This window comes from Coenobita brevimanus, chromosome 51, assembly GCF_032717465.1.
Source record: "Coenobita brevimanus isolate Jiangsu-jjx chromosome 51, ASM3271746v2, whole genome shotgun sequence".
NCBI classification, from domain to species: Eukaryota; Metazoa; Arthropoda; class Malacostraca; order Decapoda; family Coenobitidae; genus Coenobita; species Coenobita brevimanus.
In genome coordinates, this window is record NC_137004.1 from 25,538,473 (window position 1) to 25,552,600 (window position 14,128).

The 14,128-nt window shown below is 40.2% G+C and overlaps 1 non-coding gene across 1 annotated transcript; it reads right to left on the reverse strand.

Moving 5' to 3' along the window:
• Positions 1-434: 434 nt before the first annotated feature.
• Positions 435-507, reverse strand: TRNAR-ACG (transfer RNA arginine (anticodon ACG)). Its single transcript has one exon. It is a non-coding gene; the product is annotated as a tRNA-Arg (tRNA).
• Positions 508-14,128: the final 13,621 nt, after the last annotated feature.

Consider the following 14,128-nt stretch of genomic DNA (forward strand, 5'->3'; position numbering starts at 1 on the left):
TTCATGATTACAGTACTAAGCTTGCTACCGTACACACCCATGATTACAGTACTAAGTTTCCTGCCGTACACACCCATGATTACAGTACTAAGCTTGCTACCGTACACATTCATGATTACAGTACTAAGCTTCCTACTGTACGCAGCCATGGTTACAGTACTAAGCTTGCTGCCATACGCACTCATGATTACAGTACTAAGCTTGCTGCCGTATGCACCCATGATTACAGTACTAAGCTTCCTGCCGTACGCACCCATGATTACAGTACTAAGCTTGCTACCGTACGAAGCCATGATTACAGGACTAAGCTTCCTACTGTACGCAGCCATGGTTACAGTACAAAGCTTTCTACTGTACAGTATTAAGCTTTCTTGATCGGCATTTTCAAGGAGAATGGAATAGATTAAGTGAAAGAGTATAAAAACATACTTGATCGACCTCGCCAGGATTCGAACCTGGAATCTTCTGATCCGTAGTCAGACGCGTTATCCGTTGGGCCACGAGGCCAGTGAATGAGTAAAACAGAGAGAATAGGAAAGAATGTATAGTAGGTGGAAGGGTGGGAATAAGCTAAGAAAAAAACAAAGGAAATAAAGAAAAAAGTATTGAAAATGAGAAGTGGCTGAAATTATTGAAGGAATGAGGAGTGAAAAATGAAAATAAGAAAGTAGTGAGAATGGGGAACAAAAAAAAAAAAAAAAAGTACTGAAAATGAGGAGAAATGGCAGAGATGATTGAAGGAAGCAGAAGTAAAGAGTGAAACTGAACAAGAAAGAAAGTAGTGAGGATGAGAAGGAAAAGCAAGATAAAGAAGAAATAAGAAGAATGTGACAGAAGTACTGAGGATGGAGGGGAAGAACGGGAAAAAAAAAAAAAAGAGGAAAAGGAGGAAAGAAGGCAGTACTTTAGAGGAGGAAGAAAGAAGAAAAATGAAGGAAGGCGGAGAGAAAAGTAGTTGAAGTAATAATAAGGATGGAAATGCAGAAATCAGGGTAAAATTGTTATGTAATAGAGAAATAAATCGTTGACGAGAGAGAGTTGTGTAGGAAAGAATGAAAAACAGTGTGAACGCGGTTAAGATTATGAATTGATGGAGTGTATATACGACTGTGTATATATAAAATTCCTCACCCTGCCCTTGTTTGGGAAAGGAGGTCCGGATGACGATGGTATATATATATATATATATATATATATATATATATATATATATATATATATATATATATATATATATAATCATCATCAGCCGTTTGAGTATCCACTGCAGGACCGGCCTATCCCGACCGAAGTCGGGACGATACAGCCAATGTATCTCTACCAAGTGGCTGTCTAGTAGAGATTGTATATAGGGTGAGAAGTGCTTGTTAGTGTAATTGTCGTGTTGGAGTGGCTTTGGATGTGTGTGTAATCTGTGAACCAAGTGTAATCGGCCCGCGCAAGCCGACTGGGTGCAAGCATACTTTATAGTAAGCGACACTGGTTCAACCACAGCACCCCTGGTGTCCGTCAATGTAGTACGGGTAATAAACTCCCAAAGTTTATTACCCTGGCGGGGCGCGCAAACCCTGGCTCACCCGTGTACGAAACGCACACTCTACCGCTGTACCACATATATATATATATATATATATATATATATATATATATATATATATATATATATATATCCAAGGGGTGGTTGGGGTTGATTGCTCATGTAATGCCACTCAGGGATGAGTGAGGCTGGTCACTCATCTTAAATGTCGGTACCAACTGCCTAGCCCCGGGCTCCTACGCTCCTCATGGGGCAGTGTAGGATTGGATGATGGATGGATATATACTGTGTGTGTGTGTGTGTATGTATATATATATATATATATATATATATATATATATATATATATATATATATAAAGAAAGTGGAGGAAAAATACAAAGGGAGAATGGCAGAGGAAGAGGAAGAATGGAAGAGAAGAAAATGTGGAAAAGAAGATGAAAGAGTATGAGAAAATTGGTAAGAAAAAAAAGAGAAAAGTAATAGTACATGGAAGAAAGAGAGTAAAACCGATGAAAAAGGGAAGTCAGAGGAACAAAACAAGTGAGAGAAAATGAGCAAGTATGGATGAAACAGAATAGAAGTAGTGAAGGGACAACAGGGAGTGTGAGAAGGAAAGGAGAAAAATAACGTGGAATAGAAGGGGCCAAGAAAGAGAGAGTAGGGGGCGGGAAGGGAAGACGAGGAGCTGTGTAAGATTATGATAGCAACAAACTCAAGGCGGGAGGAAAGTATATGTTAAAGAAGGAGAAGAGAAAGGTGGATGAGAGGGACGGGGAAGTGTGAAAGGAGAGAGAAGCAGAAGTATGATGAATGAAAGTTATGACCCGATATAAGCGTGAGGGAGGATGTGTGGAGAGACGGAGAAAGTAGAGAGAGTACAGTGCAGTACTGATATAAGAGGGAGAGAGCGTAAGTAGTACAGCATATTATATATATATATATATATATATATATATATATATATATATATATATATATATATATATATATGAAAGAGAGAGAGAACCACAAATACCAAAATCCATATTCTGACTTTTGCTGCGGTATTTTCATAAACTCCGTTACAGCTTTTAACGGATTACCTTCAACACCAAGCACACAGCACGTAACACCTTTTATGATCATTCATTGTTCACTTGCCGTGTGCTTTTTCGTGATCCATTAATGCCAGACATGTTGCGGTTCATTTCACATACCCTACTCTGTGCGTCAGTGCTGTTATTTGTTATATCAATCCCCACCACTCCTGAAGGCATCCTGTTCATCACTCACCTATATTCTGCTGCCTGCCTTAACTTTCACATTTCCTTATCTTCTAGGCAATATCTAAGTCTGATATGGGTCTCCTGTTAGGAACGTGACCCATACAACTTAGCAGGGCGATTGGAAGTTCTGGTATGTAGCCTTACGAATCATCTAATTGCTCCCTCAGCCTGAGGACGTCATGTTATTTTGTCATTTCCTTCTTGTTAACTCCAAACGCATGTATTCAAATTAGGAACGATCTATAATAACAGTATTATTATTGTATGATATTTTCTTCGCTTCGAAAAAACAACAAAGTCGAGGCTGAATACAGTGATCAGGAACTTAAACATAGTATGAAAATGTCATCGTCGTGACATGGGTGATCTTTTAATGAACAGTTGAATTAGTACTGGGTCATTAGTTAAACTGAAGAGACCTTAAGCCTTTCAGCCCAAGACGTCATTTGCTATCTTCTTGCTACACACTGTTTTAATAAGTTTGTAATCCTACATTATTGGGGAGATTAATAAAGCTCGAGCTAAATGAAGAAAACCACCTGGAGACAGCAAGAATAAAATCGTCCTGTACGTCATCTCAGCAAAGGGGTTTTATTCATTTATTTATTTATTTATTTTAAGCTGCATTATTAAAGGATCGGCCAACGGTATTGCTGGTATTTCAGTTTAGCGTCAGGGACGTAAAGTAAATTAGTACGGCTTAGATAATTCTGCAAAGGGTTTTGGAATATTTGTATAAATTTTTAATATATCTAACTATTCCATAGTTGTGTTAAAACTGATGTAAGCCTCACTGATATGTTTTATGCCTCTACACTACTGTACACTGAAATCCCTACTCTATGGCGGACCCTGGACAAAAGAGGCCTTGGAATACCGAAAACTCCAGGACCTTCAAGAGGTTTACTTATTTATTCATTTATTTATTCTTGATGTTTCCAAACCCTTTTATTCAGCTGTTTTTTTTTCTTTTTTTCTTTTTTTTTTGAGTAAGATAAATGCTTCATTCATCTCTAATGAAGGAGGTAGGAATAATACATATAAAAATATGTCTAATGAATTTAAGGACCCCCATACAGTAGTTATTCAGTTATGTATATACTTACGTCTGTCTACAGCCAGTTGCCTTCATTCGGGAAAGACTGGCCTAAAACGAATCACCTTTGTGCCACTTGCACTTGACAGCCAATATGTTTAGCTGCCCGCACTTTCCGTTCTTAAATTTCAACCTGTAAATGGTTAAGTTTACAAGAAGTATAATAGTTTTATACGTAATAGGAATACGTGAACTGCACCCTCCATTCTTGTGTGTTGTGGCGACGGCTTAGTCACCTGGTGTAAGATACATTGAAATTTGGTTGATTCACGACAGTACTGTCAACCATGCAGTTAACGGATATAGCAAGCAGTTAATCAAAGAAATGTAGCGAAAAGGCTTTGGAAAGTAGAAAAAGATTGAAGGTGGACATTGCGAATGGTCCCTGAGCTGCCTCCGCACCACATGTAAACTGAGATGTGTTGTATAGACTAACCTGGATCTTTTATAAACACTCTTCTTCACTCTTCCATGGTTGCGTCGTCTCTTGTTTTATTCCAGCTGTCATACAATGGTATTCAGCAATCAGCGAGTCACACAGCCTGAGGATGTTGATACTGTCACCATTAACCTTCTCACGCGTTCTATTAAAGCCAGTCAAGTTATTCGTGTGAGTGATTCATATGAGACTGAGACCACACAGTACGTAAGAAAATCAGTTTTGTAAGCAGATACGAAATATCTTCCTGAGGGAGTAGACTGCAGCACCAGTCGAGCAGGGTGGTACTCTCAAGGTGAATGGAAAACTGATGACAGGGAGAGCTGGATCTCAGTTTCATCAGCCATCGTGTCTAGTTCCTTACCATCCTCCTTTGCTGAACTTTTTCAGAGTTATAGTAACAAAGAGAGTTGGCCAGCATACTCCCCAATAAAAGTTTCTCTTTACTGTCAGCACCAAACTACACGCACGTTACACACTACACTTCCTATACAGAATTCAACCAAAATAGCGTCTCATAATCAAGCCTCTGAGTTCCCCGGGATGGGGGGGGAGGAGACCATAAATGCCCCCACCATGCGCCCCTCTCCCGGCCTGGAACCAGTGTCTGACTCACATCTTCATTTCTGCAACGCTTGTGGCCTTTCTTCTAACTTTCCCTCTGTGGAGCAACACCTCTCCCTCTCTAAAGCTCACCTTCTCTTCCTAACTGAGACTCAGCTCTCAGAGGCAACTAATAGCACACCCTTCTCTGTCCCCTTCTACGAGTACTTTCTCTATACTTATTTCAAAGCCAAAGGTGGCTGTTGTGTATATGTACGCAACGACTGAAATTGCTCTCGTGTTCCTGAACTTGATTCTTCTGAATTCTCGACTCTCTGACTTCGGCTTTCCTGTCATTCCCTGACTAAATATATCTGTGCTGTTTATATATTCCCTAATTCTACTGACTACGAAAAATTCCTCGATTATCTTACTTCTGCGATGTAACACATCCTATCCATTTCTCCTTTCTCTGAGATCTTTCTAGAAGATTTTAATGTTCACCACCTCCTTTGGCTCTCCTCTCCTCTCACTGATCCACCGGGTGAACAAACCTACATCTTTTCTTTCTTTAATGACCTAGAGCAGCTTGTACAGCATATACCCGTATCGCTGACCACCTTGGAGAGTTCCAGCATGCTTGACCTCTTCGTTACAACTAATCCTTCTGTTACACTGTTAATCTTACCTCTCCGTTGGGCTCCTCCGACCACAGCCTTATCACTTTAACCTGTCCTATCGCTCCAGTGCGGCCTGTGGACCCTCCAAAGACACGTCGGATGTGACACTTTGGAGCTGTTGATTGGGAGGCCCTCAGGCAGTACTTCTTTCATTTTCCCTGGAAGGATTATTACTTCCATGGCCGTGAGCCATCTCAGTGTGCCATACGCATTATGGAGGTTATTCTTGTGGGCATGGAGGCATACATTCCTTTCTCATATCCGTTGACTAATGCAAAGAAACCTTGGTTTAATCACGCATGTTCTAATGCTGTCCACAACAATGAGAAGGCCTGTAAGAGGTACCAGAGCCAACCCACCCCTGAATCTCATCTTTTTTTATATTTCTACCCGGAATCATGCTAAGGCTGTTCACTCTGCTAAAACTAATTTCATCTGTACTAAATGCTCTGAGCTCTCCAACTCAAATTCTTGCCTCTCCTTCTGGCACCTTGCCAACAATCTTTCTAACAAATTTAACTCATCATCCTTCCCTCCTCTTTTCCACTCAGATGACTCTGTAGCCATTTCTTCTATTGATAAAACAGAACTCTTCACTCAGAATTTCTCCTCCAATTCCACCTTAGTCAATTCCGGTGCTGCTCCTCCATCACTTCCTCCGTCTGACTTCCTCATGGCTGACATTATATATCAGTTAATTTCTTTAACTGATATATTTTTTGCTCTCACTGTCTCAATACTAACAAGGAATATGGGCCTGATGGGGTCCCTCCTGTTGTTCTCAACAACTGTGCTACTCTGCTTACACCCTTCCTAGGTAAACTCTTTTGCCTTTTTCTATCAACTTGTACCTTCCCTTCTTGCGTGCTCTTATTCAGCCTGTCCCCGAGAAAAGGGTGGCCATTTCCAACCCTCAACCTATCGCCCAATTGCATTAACATCCTGTATCTCAAAAGTCTTCGAGTTTATTCTTAACCAAAAAAAATTTAAAGCATCTTTCCTATCACAACCTTCTTTCAGTATGGGTTCCGTCAGGGACGCTTCGCTGGCGATCCTCTCACCTACCTTTCAGACTCCTGGTCATCCTCTTTTCGGGACCATGGCAAAAGCTTTGCCATTGCATTTGACATCTCAAAGGCTTTCGGTCGAGTCTAGCATAACTTTTTAATTTTCAGACTGTTCTCTTACGGTTTCTATCTTTCTGTCTGTGTCTTCATCTCTAGCTTCCTTTCTGGTCGTTCTATGGCTGCTTTTGTAGACGGTCACCATTCTTCTCCTGGATCTATCAATAGTGGTGTTCCTCAGGGTCTATCCTACACCAATTTCTTCCATTTATTCATCAGTGACCTAATCTGTACATCTAACCCTATCCACTCATACGCCGATGATTCCACCCTTCGCCTTTCCATTCGCTTTCCGCAGCGTCCATCTCAGCAGTTTCTTCAGCAAACAAAGGATGAGGCTACGGCACACCTAATGTGTGACTTGGCTCGTATCACTGATTGGGGTAAAAGTAATCTTGTTTTTAACGCTTCAAAAACTCATTTCTTAACCCGTCAACCTGTCAGAATCTTTCATAGGAGCACCCATTAATGTTTAATAATATCCGGCTCAGTCATGCATCATCTTTAAACACACTTGGAGTTTCATTCTCTTGGGATTTATCTTGGAAAGATCGTATTACATTTCTTGTAAAATCTGCTTCCAAGAGATTAGGTGTGCTAAGCAAACTCCACACCTTCTTTACCCCTGCATAGTTGCTGACTTTATACACGGACTTTATTCGCCCCTGTGTAGCGTACAATTCTCATATGTGGGGAGGCTCCCCACATACAGTCAAAGACTTTTTGCCTTATTAACTCTCCTCTTCTTACTGGCACCCTTCAACCTTTGTCTCTTCGCTACACTGTTACATCTTTATCTCTTTTTCTGTCGCTGCTTCAGTGGTCACTGCTCCTCAGAACTATGTGCTTGCACCCCTCCACCGCAACGATGGGAGCGTAGCATCCGTCAAGCAACAAACTCTCATCCCTTTTCTGTCCAGCTCTCTAATGCAGGAGTTAACCGTTACGCCCAGTCCCTCATATATGCAACAGGTCAACTCTGAAACTGTCTCCCTCTGTCTGTATTTCCTACTTCCTACGATCGCCGGTCTTTCAGACGCACTGTGTCCAGGCATCTCGAAATAAACGAATCTTTAATTTGGCTCTGTGTTGTATTGTTTTTGTTTTTTCTTGGAAGAAACAGTTTGCGGGCTGCTGGCCTTTGGTTCCTTCTTCCTTGCATTAAAAAAAAAAAAAAAAAAAAAGGAAACTCTGATTTACGCTCCAAGGCTCTTATAACTCACTCAGTTGAATAAAATTGTCAAGCATAGGCTGCAGTACATTACCGGAGTTGTCCTGACCATGAAATAGTTATTGGTACCAGTGCTAACACTTTCATGCTGCTGTAACTTAGTCTCAGCTGATTGAATTATCTTGTGTTAGTTAAAATGCAGTTGCTAAAGTTATTCCAATAAGAAAAGGGTCATTCCTTGTTGGGGGAAAAAAATGACATGTATGGGAAAATGTTCTAAGAATATATTATTTTGGTTATTGATAAAAAAGTTATCATCTGAAGCCAGTCGAACCAGTTATATGAAACAGCTTATACCAAACAAGCAAAATTAACCCTATTGAATTTCCAACTGTTATAAGCTTAATTGAATAGCCTCCAATGTCCACAAATGTCCTGCAGAAGTAAGTCAGTTATTATATACTCATAGGTTCATGTAAATAAATAGCCAGGCATTTATATGACATCATGATTGAGCACTAGCCACATTGCAGGTGGTAAAAATCATTCACAGAGCATTTCATCATAGCTGAAATATATCAGCTCTGAGAGTGGCAGGTGTTTCCACTGAATTAAGTCTGCACTAAATATTTTTAGTTTCCTGTCATGTATTTCATTCTTTTCTAGGAACTCCTGTTAGAAATTTCATGAGGTCAACGGCCCAGAGCTGTGCGCGCACGAACGTACACACACATTCTCTCTCTCTCTCTCTCTCTCTCTCTCTCTCTCACTGTGTGTGTGTGTGTGTGTGTGTGTGTGTGTGTGTGTGTGTGTTTGTGTGTGTGTTGTGGCGCACCGTGGTGAGTGAGGTGTGTAGTGTGCAGAAGTACACAATTTAAGCGCCCTGTTTACATTTGCACCTTGTTGTTGTAGGGTTCAGTGTATGTATGTATGTATGTATGAGATTATTTTATTTTTGTTCTTCCAACCACTAAAAGATTTTCTCCAGCTGATTTGAGACCCTTAGTTGTGAAGTGGGATCAAAACTGAACCAGAACGATCCCTCTTCCTCATTTTTGTTGATGTGTTGCGGGAAATATCAATGGACGTGTCTTTTATTGTTCTTGCTTTTTCTAGTCGATTCTTATTTAGCTTGGGAGAGCTTTTCGAAATGAAAGGGTGAGTTGGAAATAGCCTTCGCTAGCCCCTTCACTACTGGGCTGCACTACATTACCGAACATGATTGTACACTTTGGAGCAAGATTAAAGTGTCATAGCACTGAAGTTGCTAATCTCTTCACTACGGGAACGTCACTTGCATTTTAATTTTGCTGCCATCACGCGGTTATATTCAGCATAAGCAAGACCATTAGTAGTAAGTACGCTTATGAAGACTTTATCTTACCCCTCTAATAAAAAAAAAAAAAATCTCTTATTAGGCGGATAAAATCGCTTTAAGGTAACAAGAGTAATCTAAAAGAAACTAAACGCCGTCATGGTCGATGCACGTAATTTATTTCTTCTTGTTAACATCAAGGGATTTTTTTTTTTTTTTTTTTTTTGCATAAAAGACACATTTGCAGCTGGAGGGGTTAGCTATAAATTTCACCAGTTCTCTCCCTTGCATGGGGGTTTCGTAAGTTGAATATAATCGCCTGAAAACAGCAGGAACAAAATACAGAAAGCCTGATGATACTGATGAACCCCTGTCCTGGCGACATACCATCCAGTGTTGTTAGTAATATTCTCTTGTGTTTAAATTATGTCTGTCTAGTTCTATTTGCTGCAGACTTAGTTGCATAAATAGATTTTTGCAAGTGTTTTTTAATCGCTTCACCCCGAGTACGTCTTTTGTATTTCATTATTTCAACATCCAGGCGGTTTTTATTAAGAACACGGGGAGATTTATCGATGTGGAGGGAGTAGACAAAGATTTCATTAGCCACTTCACTAGTAACGGTCTTTCCAAAGCTGAATATTATCGCCTACTTCTCTAGGCAAAATGAGAAATGCGCCATCGAAGTGAAGTAGCTATCTGGTCGAATACAATGACCTGTGTCCCTTGGGGCTATGTTCCATTGTGCTCAGTAATAATTTCTTGCATTATCTTTACCTATTATGTAATTTTCTTTTCTTGTAAATCTCAGCCTGCGTGTGAGGTTAAGGCAATGTCGGTATGTGTATTGTACACGACTGTGTATGTGTATGTGTGTGCGAGACTATCTGCTTGTGTGTGTGTATATATATATATATATATATATATATATATATATATATATATATATATATATATATATACAGAGAGAGAGAGAGAGAGAGAGAGAGGCCGCTAACTGCTTGTTTAACCTATCTAAACTACCACACATACCCTTTCGCTGTGCAACCAGTCCTTCAGCGACTGATGACACATGTGAATTCCGCCTCATTTAGTGCAGTATGTAGGATTTTGAGATTATTTTAAGGCAGGTAAACGGACAGGCAAATTAACCCCTTCGCGAGAATGACATATTTTTCTAATTCATTCCTGCTACCTGAAGACATGATTTATTTCAGGGCGTTGTCGTGTTGTGAAAGAGTTTGCTTCTTCACCTTAATGACGTCATTTTTAAATTCTTGCAACACCACACGATTGTATTGAGCTTAGGAGATGCCGACTTTTGGAATTGGAGAAGCTAGATAGAGCCGCCATTCAGCCCATCAATACGAAAAGATTTAACTGATCCAAATGAATAATTGTCTGTTTTTAGCAAGAATAAGATAAGAATACGTCCTTGTAGTGAAGGTGTTAATGAAGGCTGTACTTAATCGCTGCAGCACAACAAAACTTTCCTAACTTGAGTATAACTAAGGAAATATGTGCCATTACGAAGAGGTAAATGAAGGCTCTATATAGGACATGCAGTTCGAAAAGTCTGTTCCGAGATTGAATAAGTACTCTGAAAACTGCAAGGCAACAGCATAAATTACGTCATCGGGCTGAATGGGTTAGCAAGCAAACAAGGAGACGTGAATACATGGCCCCAATATCTTTCAGGTGTCCGCGTGTCTATTAATATCCTCACTTCCCCACATCGCGTCCCGGCATCTCACCCAGTGTTACGAGGGCTAAGGCAGCTCTACCCAGTTTCAACCTGCCTCACTCACCTGTGGTTGGTCATGCACCCCCCTTCCCACACACACATATGTGCGCACGTACGCATTCTCTCTCTCTCTCTCTCTCTCTCTCTCTCTCTCTCTCTCTCTCACACACACACACACACACACACACACACACACACACACACACGAGTCAGTAAATATCAGTAGAAGCCTAAAATAGATTGGACAACATATCATTAAGTGTTAAGCCCATACAGGGGAAACGGAACTAAGGATTGGTTCTCCAGGTAATTGTTCTCGCAATCGTACAGCCCAAATAATTCTGATCACCACAGTACGATGACGCCATTAACACTATATTCTCACCACCTTCATATTCTCTTGATGTGAAGGGGTTAGAATACGTGTCCAGAAACCATCTCTTACAACAATGTACTTTTTGTCCATTTATTGTTGCTAACGCTATTGAATCGGTCACTGACGAAGGGAAAGTAACCATGTAATAGAAAGAAAGTTAAAACTTAAACTATAGTGAGTTCAAAGCGGTTATTTAATATGCAAGGAAAGTACCACAGGGTTTAGGGGTACTGGCTAAAATGTAGGGAGGGAATAGTGCGGAGAAAGGGGGCGAGAGACAGGATAAACAAATAAAGCCATGAAGGGGAAGGGAGAGGGAGAGAAAACGTGTCTGGGTGAAGGGGAAGAAGGACAGGGAGGTAGAGAGAGTGAGGCTAATTGAAAGGAGAGAAAAAGGTATACCTAGAAAGGGACGGAGATGATTACTAGACGGAAGAGAAGGAGATGAAGGAAACGGAAGCCAAGCGAGGGAGGCAAAGGGGAAATGTGGAAATAGAGGAAGTAGAAAAAGGGCCGCAGAAAAGGGAATAGAGGGGAGAAAGACAGATCAGAGAAAGAGAGAGGGGGGGGGGATAAAAGGAAGGCAGGAGGAGAGAGGGAGGCAAAACTGGTAAAGGGAGAAGGGAGAGAGGGTAAAGTGGAACTAGAGGGAGGAAACTGGGATCGCAGAGAAGGTAGGGAGGGCGACATGAACGAGAGGAGGGAGGACTGAGAGGGAAATGGAGTTAGAGGGAGAGAGGTGGTGTTGAAACTAGATATGACGTGAGGGAGGAGGAGGGAGGAGCGAGACAGAACTAGAAGGGGTTAAAGGGATGGAGAGCCAAAAGCAGTGAAAAAAAAATGAATATAGACATTATTAAAAATGGAAAATAGGCAAAAAATATGGCGGGAAAAAGAAATACTGGTAAAACACATGAATGGATAAAAGGTAAAAGTAATAATTGCAGCAGAAAATATCGTCACCCTCATAATGAAATTGCCTAAGTCATATTTCGGCGATTTCTGGATTTTTGCCTAAATCAATTCTTCATCACGTGGTGCACCTATTGGTATAGCTGCCTTTGCCAGGTCTAGGGTGTGAGTTGTCTAAAATGCACCTCAAGGATCAGCCTAAGTCATTTAAAAGTTAAGAAAATGAGACAGGTTTTTCTCGATTTCCCGAAAAGTAGATTAAATGACTTAGGCAGTTTCTTTATGAGGGTGACGATATGTAACACTAGACATAAACAATGACGAAAGTAGTTGGAATGGACAAATAATAGGGAAACAAGAGATGGAAGATAGAAAAAATTTGGAAAAACAGTGAGACAAAATGTACTAGATAAAAGAAATTCAAGGCATAGGTTAAAAAAAAAAAAAATCCAGTCCAGATGAAGGTAAGTTAAGATACGCAAAAATAAAAGGAGCAACAGGTAATTGTAAGCCAAACTAAGGTAAAAAAGGCAGGATTTATTTGTTGTTAGGTGGGGAAACTGAGGCTGACAGACTCCCCAACAGGGGATCTGGGTTGCTAAGAATAAACCCTCCCTACTGGCAAAAGGATGACAGCAAGATGCAAATAAGCTAAAGAAAGGTCAGAAAATGGTAGCACGCAAAAATGAGGACGGAAAGGGGTAAAAATAGTAAGAAAGGATAACGCAAAGGGGGGGGAGAGAAATAAGCCAAAATAAACATGACAAAGATGAAAAAGAGCAGAAAGACTGACAAGAAAGAGTATACTGCATATACAGTAAATTTTAAAAAAAGTAAAGCGCAAAAAAAAGGACGGAAGATGGTAAGATTTGACAAAAAAGGGAGGGAGGGGACTGAAAAGCAGTAAAAATAGATCATATAAATACAACAGAGATGAAAAAAAGCACAAGAAGCCAAAAGCAAAGAAGAAGAAAAAAAAAAAGACTCCTGTAGTAGTACGATTGGAAAGCTGTAGCTAACGCAACAATTCTCAGCGAGGATCTAATTAGCTAAGAATAAAAAATCCCCTGAGGCAATGATGACAAAAATAAAAAAGATAATAATAAAGAAAAACAGAGGCAGAAAACGTAAGTGGTGATAGAAAAAAATAGGATAAAGTAATGCCAAAACAGACGGGGAGGAGTAAAATCAGCCTATATATATATATATATATATATATATATATATATATATATATATATATATATATATGTGGTTGAAAAGGACCATTATAGAGTACATAAACATTGATGGAAACGGGTAAAACAACTACGGTAGATATAAAGAAAAAACAAAAACTTCCAGTAGTATAAAAAGACAAAACATTCTAGTAGGTGTATGAAAAAAGTTTCTAGCAGTAGGCAAGGTAAAAAAAAAAAAAAAAAAAAAAAGTTGTAGCACTGGGTAACGTAAAAAAGAAAAAAGTTTGTAGCAGTAAGGTAAAAAAAAAAAAAAAAGTAGCAGTGAGTAAGGTGCAGAAACTTTAGCCGACAATACAGTTCTCAGCGGGGGATCTAGGGAACTAAAAATAGTCTCTCCATTGGCTCACACTCAACACTCCCGCCAACCAATCACACACCACGTCCTCGACTCCCTGCCACAGCGTAATGCCAAGGTTATTAATGCCATTGATGTGCACGGGATATAACCGACGATAAATAAAAGAGAGAGGGAGTTACAAAAGAACAGCCCGATTGACTCCCAAGGCCATGTGTGTATAAGAGGTGGCCTAATGGACTGTGTCGTAGGGGTAGGTGTGTCCCTTTTGCTTTCGTTCGTCGGGGTTAATGGCATAGGGACGTTACGTGATATGTCCTATCTTGCTGCGCCTTCGTGTGTGTGTGTGTGTGTGTGTGTGTGTGTGTGTGTGTGTTTCACTGATTA